Genomic DNA, 9,998 nt, shown 5'->3' on the forward strand with positions numbered 1-9,998 from the left:
AAATTTTCCCATACTATTTCTCCTATTCAAAAGTCAAATCAGGATACAAAGCTCCAAGATACACTCTCCTAAGCAAAGATCAGAGAATTAGGGTTTTTGTTGTTCTGAAGGAAAATCAATGAACCAATAGCTCCAAGGCATTCCATATGGTCCATGATGTCTCACATTATCTTCATGATAAGTTTCAGGTCTTAATTCAAAAGATTGATCACTCAATTGTTAAGAAGGTCAACAGTCGACTAGGTTGACCTAAAAGTCAACTGTGGTCAAAGTACAGTCAAAGATCTTGATTTTTTGTCAAGATCCTCATATTGAAATATCATTCACCATTTGATCAAGAATTGATCATGGTTCATCAAGGAAAGATCAAAAATCAACAATTCAAAAAGTTTCTAAATTAGGGTTTGAATAGGAGAAGATCAACTGAACTTTGACCAGCCATAACTCTCACATGGAACATCAGAAATTTTCCATCCCAAAGCTCATTTTGAAGGAAATTGAATTCTCTACAAATTTGTCTCTCACATGCCAAGTCTAGAAATGCTTCATTTGAGAGATATGGACCAAAACATTATGGGTCCTTTTCAAAAGTCAACAAAAAGTCACTTTTTTCAAAAGGACACACAAGGAGCATGGAAAATTATTTTCACATGGGACCAAAAACACTGGTTAGAGGACTCTTCAAGGTTTCCAAAAAGTCCTAGAACTTCTCCATACCTCAAAAATTGAGGGAGATAGGCCTTGTCAAAGTTGTACTATTTTGGAGGGAAAAATGTGAAAGAATTTGAATATTTTTGCAAATGGGCCCAAATAATTTTAGTTCAATATTGATCCTCAAGTTACCCAAGACCTAAAAATCAATTGCCACGGATTTACTTAAATTATTTGATTTATTATGAATTTTTATTCATATTAAAAGTGATTAAAATCAAAATGAATCATATAATTACAAGAGATTTGATTTGTTCTGGTTTCTAACCAATTCCAATCATCATTTAAACCATATATTCAGTTCAAAAGATTGATTCAAGAAGATTTGATCACAATTTTGTTTCCCTAATCCAACCAATATAAGTATCAAAGCCACTCAGATGCAAGGGTTACGAATTTTGGCTCTGAAGAACCCTATAACCGAGTTGAAAAGTGAAGAAAAATTCAAGATTCAATTCTGAGTTGCAGCCACTCTCCAGCCAATTTAAGGATCGATTTGCATTCCTGGGAAGTTGCTGAAGCTATTTGGACCCTTGCACGCCATCAACACCCCCAGAAATATCTCCCCTAAGCCAAGGTTTTGTCACAAATTTTTTTGATTCGGGTTGCATGATTCATAGCATATACATACGTCTTGATTGCATATTATGATTTGTTTTGGTGTATAGATTGATTCTGGGTAATTTATTGGACGAATGCATGATTATATCGAGATATGCCATTGTTAGAGATTAGGTTTCTGTTTTTAGGGTTTTCTGCTGCAGGTGTTTGTTTCCCAAATTGAAGCCATAAAGGGACGCGTAAGGATCATACGAATCCAATGGCACCCTCGCGAAATATTTCCATGGCCGTTTGCAGGTATTCGTAAGAGAGCGACTTTTAGCAATGGAACGAACCGTCGCTATAGACTGTTGTAGAGTCTAAGACGACGGCCAGAGGTGGGGGCGATGGCGTGTCAGGCTCCTATTGGTCAGTTCAGGCGCGCGTTTTTTGGTTTGAAACGAAGAGATCCCATGCTTTAAGACGTACACTAGCGTGGTGCTCCCTCATCTTCACAGCCATCCATCTGATTACCCAGTTGATCCAACGTCCATGGAGACACATGTGCACCAAAGACCACCATGCATGCGCCACACAGGATTGACCGGATAAGTTTTCAAATTTTTTCTTTTTAATTACACAATTTCTTTTATTTATTTATATTTATATGTGTATATATATATATATATATATATATATATATATATATATATATATATATATATATATATATATATATTTGTATTTTATTTGTTTTTCTTCTTTTTACTAATATAAATTAGTTTTTTTTTTCAAAAAACTTTTATTTTATATATAATAATATTTATATTATTTATAATATCTTTTATTATAAATATTTATTTATTTATATTATATTTATTATTACATTATTATATTTATTTATTTTCTTAATATTTATTATTTATTTATTGTAATTAGATAATTATTTAAATATCTTTAATAATTCCTATTTATTTTATCCTCCTTCATAAAAATCATAAAAATGTTTTTTACCTGATGATATGTTCTTTCCTTCGATTTAATTAATTAGGTTGCAAAACCAATAATTAATTAAATCGATTGTGTTGCTTTATTCAATTTACGCCCGAATCAGGGTCTACGAGAATTTGCCCTACACTAAAAATATTATTTTTCTGTGTCTTTTTCAGGGTTGACTTTTCAGATGCCTTTCGACTACGCGCCACGCCTTTCATAAAGCTAAGTCCCGATTAAATTCCCATTATTATTTCTTTTTCCTTTCTTTCTATATTTAATACCATATTATTTTTATCTTTTATGTTTTTAAATATTTATTCTGCCTTGTTAATGAAAGAACTTTCATACACTCACTGTATTTTATTTTTCTGTCAATTCTCAGATGATCAGAGTCAATGCTCGAGGTAACCTCCGAATGTCAACCTTCATCAATCGAAGCTAAGTTTTTATACTTTTTCCTTTTTCTTTTATCCTTATATTTTGATTAGGGTTAACCATACCTGTTACTGAGTTAGTAATGCACTCACTCTTGTTGGTTTCTATTTTTCCACCTTTTCAGGGTTTGCCAACCGCCAAAGCTCAAATAGTCGGTAACCCTAAACTCCAATCTCTTTTATTTTTTTCTGCTTTTAATTATTACTTATGTCAAACCCGCTGGCTTCATTCTCCCTTTCCCCCGTTGGTTTCTTTTTCCCCTTCCCCATATTGCTTTAATTATATTGTTTATATTTTTGTGTGGTTAGTAATCTTAGGGAGTGCAAGCCTTGAATTGAATTAGCCGCATTAATTATAAGATAATATATTGAATTAATCACATGATTGTTGCAGCCACGCACACTTTTTGGTAACCCCTCTTGTTGCCTGTTGCCTGTTGCTTGTTGCCTGTTGCCTTGTGTTTTTTGCAGAATAGCCATGTCCCTCGAATACGAGGATACCTCAGCCATGTTGCCTCGATTAATGCAAAGATCATAAGTCCCTAATGATGCTGCCTTCGATACACTAATATGATCTCGTCCCTCGGAAGTTGCCTACGAAAGGCTGAGGTATCCTCTGGTTGCCTACGAAAGGCTATTCTGATCCTTCCCTTAGACTACCTGCCTCTCTATGGCATGGGACAGTCTTATGGCGAACGATATTAGGACGACCCTTCAACCTCCAAATGAAAGGCTTCCTGCCCTCTTATGGCATGGATAGACCCTTTCACCCTGAAAGGCTAAAAGAACTTTTCTACATTATTAAGGTAATTATTCCTAATTGCCTTGCTCTGGATTAAACTCTTTTTCATCTTTTTTTCTTAAAAAACTTCGATATGGCTACGCTCATTTACGAGCTAAAGTCCGTATTCACTTCTTCTACATTTCTGAACGAAAAAGAGCAAAGCAATTAAGAGCCCATGGAAAACCATGGATGCAAAGGGTGCCTTACACCTTCCATTTGCATAAATTACCCCCGAACCCTGTTTTTATTTAAAAGGTTTTTCTTGTTCTTTTAGCCTTTCTGATTAATTTGGATAAAATAAAAGTCGGTGGCGACTCATGCTTAACCGCGACATTTCGATAAAGTCAGTTCACCGTATTACAGAACTGGCGACTCTGCTGGGGATTTTCGATTAAAAAAGAGGGGTTACCTTAAAAGCTTAGGATTCACTTTAAAATGTTTTCTATTGTTTGTTTTGCTTGCTTTAATTTTCAAGGTTGTTTTGAGTATTCTGCTGTGTGAAAGATCCTACACCCGGATCTAGTGTACCTTAAGTATGTGGCATGAGACCAGGGAGGTTGTATGACATGTATCGTTATGGTTGAACTGGTGGCCACCGTTAGTGCGACGCTTTGGTTTGTCCTGATGGCCCTTGAATCTAATCGAGGAGACATTTGGCTACCGCGTGGTGTCATGAGCACTAATTCGCCTTTAGAACCTTAGTTGAACTTGACTTTGACTTATAAGAAGTAGCGAGATGGCTGGCTTCGGATTCCTGACTCAAGCCGGTTGATACTCGATGCTACACTCATTGAGATTGGACGCTAGGGATGCTTTTGGCAGGCCGATTGAGCGCTATGTTGAGACAATGCCCGCGAGAAAGATCAGGGATATGAGCACCATAGAACCTAGTTACTTTTTTTGGACAGGTTGAACCAACTAAACGAAAGGAATGAGGGTATACACCCATGGACTTCATGCAAGCCTGACCTTAAGGCAATTGTGTGATTTGTTTGACTATTATCTAATTGGCATCATGACATCATGACATCATAGCATATCATATCCACTAACGATTTCAAGGACCTAGAAATTTATCTTTGTATTGTTTTGTAGGACATGGCCTTTGCTACTAGAGATTATGTACGACTCAACTTTGTGGGGATACCATCTGAGCTTAAGGAACTTGCCTTAAGTGTTCCTGGAGATTCTAAGTTCGCAGAAAGACATGGTTATCTACTCCGATTGGTTACTTCTCCATTTGAAGAAGATATGATGAGAGTCCTATGCCAATTCTTTGATCCTGAGCACCATTGCTTCACATTTCCAGATTACCAATTGGTACCTACCTTGGAGGAGTTCTCGGATTTACTTGGTGTACCAATCTCTGATCATTTGCCTTTCACTGGTTTGGAGGACACTCCAAAGCCCAAGACTATTGCTGTTGCGTTACACCTAAAGAGATCAGACATTGCTTCTAACTGGGACACTAAGAATGGGGTTGAAGGCATCTCCGCCAAGTTCTTATTTGGGAAAGCTCGACAATTTCTGAAAGCCATGAGTTACCATGCCTTTGAAGATGTTTTGGCTTTATTGATATATAGTTTGGTTTTGTTTCCTAACCCTGATCAATTCATTGATGTGCACGCAATCAAGATCTTTTTAATCCACAACCCTGTGCCTACACTACTTGGAGATATTCTACACTCTCTTCACTCTCGTATCATGAAGAAGCGAGGGACTCTTATGTGCTTCACACCTTTGCTAGCTAGGTGGTTTATTTCGCACCTTCCTCGTTCAGTGTTAAGAAATGATCAAAAAATGCAATGGTCCCGAAGGATTATGTCACTTTCTCATTCAGATATCCGTTGGCATGTCATATCTCAGGAGTACGTCACTATTATTGATCATTGTGGGAAATTCCCTAATGTGCCACTCCTTGGCATTAGAGGGGGGATTACCTACAACCCTTCATTGGCCCTACGACAGTTTCGTTATGCTCACATAGATGGTCCGCATCACTTGATTATTGAAGGGGTTGTTTTCAACTATGAAGAAGATGTTCGAAATCAACGCCGAGAGTTCATGCGCGCTTGGAATAGAGTGTACAAGGTAGATAGCAAGAGTTGGGGGCAAAAGAACTCCCTTCCTTCAGAGCCTTATCTCAGATGGGTGCGCACTCGCGCTCAACGTTTTATCATGCCATATCCCTACGTTAGACCTGTGATTGTTGAACCTGAATGTGAAGAAAAGGTTCCTTTGGTTATTCTCCATACGGACATGCCTACCGACTTAGAAGAACTACAAAAGTCATGGGTTCAATTGAAAGAAGAAAGAGATACTTTTGAGGCTCAATTCCGTGCTAAAGAGAAACAAGTGTTAGAACTCACAAGACTACTTCATGCGGAGCAAGGCATCAACAACTTCATTGGATCAAAGAGGAAGCGCCCATGGGAGGCTTGAAGGAGTTTTATTTTATTACTATTATTTCTAGTTGTTTTTTACTTATTTGTTTTCTTTTGTAAACCTAAAAGTGGCAAAGAACCATAACTAAGTACAATTTTATTATTATTATTATTATTAATAAATTTGTTCTTTCTTTCTTGTTTAAGCAAATTTAAATTTCAAAGTCCTTGAAAACATTGCATATGCATAATCATATCATTCATAAACATCGCATCACAGGTTTCATAAAAGCAAATGCCTCATCTTTCCGCTGTTTATTTCAGTGAGAAAAAATGGATCTCGAATAATCTGTCAAGAATCTCCAAACTCAAAATGTTGAATTTCAAGCCTTGATCCTGAACTTGTCCAAGGGGCAAGATGAACTGAAAGCTCTTCTGATAAGAAGACGAAGACTAAGAAAACTAAAGGAGTGATCAACCTGGGAAGAAGATTCAAAGGTCGTCCCAAGAGGGCCGAAGAAACTGGGATTCCTAAAGACGAGGAAGAGGAAGAGGAAGAAGATGATTTCAGTGTCAAGAACAACCATGGAAGCCATGTAGGTTCTGATGGTCAAGAAGAAGAAGAAGAAGAAGAGTATCCTCAAGAAGAGGATTATTCTGATGAGAAGTATAGGCTACTAGAAGAGCGTCTGAGAAGCGTGGAAATTCAGAAGGTACCTGGGCTGGATTTTGAAGAGTTGGGACTCATTCCTGGGGTCGTTATTCCTCCAAAATTCAAAACTCCCGCCTTTGCTAAGTATGATGGAGTCTCCTGTCCCAAGATGCACTTGAGGTCTTATGTAAGGAAGATTCAGCCTCACACTGCTGATAAGAAGCTCTGGATCCATTTCTTTCAAGAAAGCTTATCTGGAACTCAACTCGAATGGTACTATCAACTGGAGGGTACTAGCATCCGTACTTAGGAAGATTTGGTTGTTGCTTTCTACAAGCAATACCAATATAATTCCGATCTCGCACCAACTCGCATGCAACTACAAAGCATGTCTATGGGACCTAAGGAAAGTTTCAAGGAGTATGCGCAAAAGTGGAGAGATCTAGCTGGAAGAGTCCAACCTTCCTTGACTGATAGGGAGTTGGTGGACATGTTCATGGGCACGCTAACTGGGCCGTTCTATAGTCACTTGCTGGGTAGTTCCTCGTCTGGGTTTACTGATCTTATATTGACTGGAGAACTTGTTGAGAATGGTATTTGAAGTGGGAAGATTCAAGTGGGCACATCTTCTGGTACTGCAAAGAAGCCATATCATGGAAAAAATGAGTCTAATGTTGTTCATAGTTAGAGGGGCCGTAATAAGAATGATCAGAACCAATCTGTTGGAGCTGTCCTCATCTCTACGCCAACACCTCAACAAGCTCCTAGACAAGGATATCAGTGTAGGCCAGACACACCTAGAAAGCAATTCACTAAGATCAACATGCCTTTATCTCAAGCCCTGCAACATCTGTTGAAGGCTAATCTGATCACCGTGAGAGATCCTCCAAAGAATGTCACCACTACGTCTCCAAACTACAATCCTAATGCAAAATGTGTGTATCACTCTAATAGCCCTGGACACACTGCTGATAATTGTTGGGCGTTGAAAAATAAGATCCAAGACATGATAGATGCTGGCGAAATCGAGTTCGACGCCCCAGAGACTCCTAATGTCATCACTGCTCCGTTGCCAAAATATGACAAGACCGTTAACGCTATCATGGACACAATCCATGTTTATGATGTGAGAGATCTGTCAACACCTCTCCCTGACATCAAGAGAAAGCTGCTGCAAGCTGGTTTATTTCCAGGTTGTGACGCAGGTTGTTATTATTGTGCATCCCTACCTAATGGTTGTGAGAATCTGAAAAGAGGTATCCAAGGCTGGATGGATCGTGGCACTATCAGATTTGAGAAGACCCCTTCTATTGAAGATTTGTGTGAAGGTTTCTCTCGTGGCCTGAAAATCGAGGATGTCTCCGTCATTTCCAAAGTCCCATTGAAGATCCCTACCAAGGCTCCTTTCAAGATTTCTGCTGAACCCCGTGTGGCTCCGATTATTATTACTAAACCTGGTCCGATGCCATATTCTTCCGATAAAGCTATCCCTTGGAACTACAGTGCCGAGGTCTATGTTCAAGGAGTTAAGCAAGAACTCGAATCTGATAAAGTTTCTAAAGATGCCAATCCTGATGTGGGTAATATTGCTGGAACTAGTAAAGTAACAAGAAGTGGAAGGGTGTTTTCTCCAAAAATCTCTCCGAACACTGCTTCACCTACCGTTACTATTATTCCAAATGCTGATGCTCGTGGTAAACGGCCGTTGCATGAACCTGAGACCATCACTGAAAATCCATCATCCGAAGAAACAAATGAGTTCCTGAAGATCATTCGCAAGAGTGATTATGACATTGTTGAACAAATGGTGCATACTCCGTCAAAGATCTCTATGCTGTCACTTTTGAGTTGTTCTAAGACTCACGCCAAAGCCATGATGAAGTTTCTAGAAGCTGCCCATGTGCCACAAGAGATTTCCGTCCATCAACTCGAGAATTGCATTGCAAACCTGATGATAGAGAACTACCTTGGGTTTTCTGATGCCAATCTGAGTCCTAGTGGAAAGAATCATAACAAAGCGCTGCACATCTCCATTGAATGTGGGGGCACCACTCTGGCCCATGTACTGGTGGACAATGGTTCGTCTTTGAATGTACTACCCAAGCTGGTGTTGGACAAGCTCAAACCTGAAGGAGATACGCTAAAGTCTAGTGATGTGATAGTAAAAGCTTTCGATGGCTCAATGAGTATTGTACATGGAGAAATCGAGCTCCCGATCAGAGTAGGCTCTCAAACTTTCAACACTTATTCTATGTGATGGACATTCATCCTGCTTATTCCTGTCTACTGGGGCGTCCTTGGATACATGGGGCAAATGCTGTAACATCAACTCTCCATCAGAAACTGAAATATCCAGCGAAAGGCAAGATTGTCACTTTATATGATGAAGAAGAGTATGTGGTGAGCTTCATAGATGAGACCAAGTATGTAGAATTCACTGGAGAAGCTTTTGAATCTCCCCGTCAAGCGTTCGAACTGGTCTCTCAAGTGGTTCTTGAGACTAAGCATGTCTACACTGCTCCTAAAGTTACTAGGGTTCCTCCTACAATGGCTTCTCTGAAAGACACTAGGGCTGTAGTAGAAGAAGGTGGCTGCACTATCTGGGGGCAACTTCCCGATATCCCGTACAAATCCAACAAATGGGGTCTAGGCTGCACTGCCAAGGATCAAAGTGGAGAAAAACATTCCCGTCCTGAAGGTTTGAAGTATCATTTCATCAGCAAAGGGGTCAACGCCATTAGTGAGGATGAATATAATTGCAACCTGGACAAGTGGGTCTTCCCTACATCAGACAAAGGGCTGGACAACTGGAAGATTGAAGACATTGTTTCTATCTCCTATAGTCAGGAGTAATTGCCGTTCTTAGTTTTATTTCTTGCTTTCCTTTATATTTCCAATTTTAAATTCTGTATTTCAATAAACAACAAACTCTAAAGCCGTGTGTCCCGCCCGAGGCACAATGGTCCATTGTTAGGGCTTGTCATTTCATAAGCATATTTTCATTCAATAAAGCATTGGACGTTTCGTATTCAAATTGTGTGTTCGCTTTTATTTTTCTTTACTTTTATAGCTATGTGTTCTTACACACACCCACATAATGCACTGCATATCCATATCCACTCTGGATCCTATTGATAACGACTCTGCTATTGCTAAATATGACTTTGAAAATCCGATCTACCAAGCTGAGGATGAAGGTGAGGAAGATTGTGAAGTGCCTAGAGAACTTGCCAGATTACTAGAGCAAGAAGAGAAGACTATACAGCCGCACAAAGAGCCAATCGAGATTGTGAACATAGATACTGACGAAGAAAAGAAAGAGATCAAGATAGGGGCTGAATTAGAGGATGTTGTAAAACATAGATTGATCCAGATGTTACGAGACAATGTTGAGATCTTTGCTTGGTCCTACGAAGATATGCCTGGGCTCGATACTGATATTGTGGTTCATCGTCTACCTATCAAAGAAAACAGTCCTCCGGTTAAACAGAAGTTAC

The sequence above is a fragment of the Vicia villosa genome, unplaced genomic scaffold (assembly GCF_029867415.1).
Source record: "Vicia villosa cultivar HV-30 ecotype Madison, WI unplaced genomic scaffold, Vvil1.0 ctg.002339F_1_1, whole genome shotgun sequence".
NCBI lineage: Eukaryota > Viridiplantae > Streptophyta > Magnoliopsida > Fabales > Fabaceae > Vicia > Vicia villosa.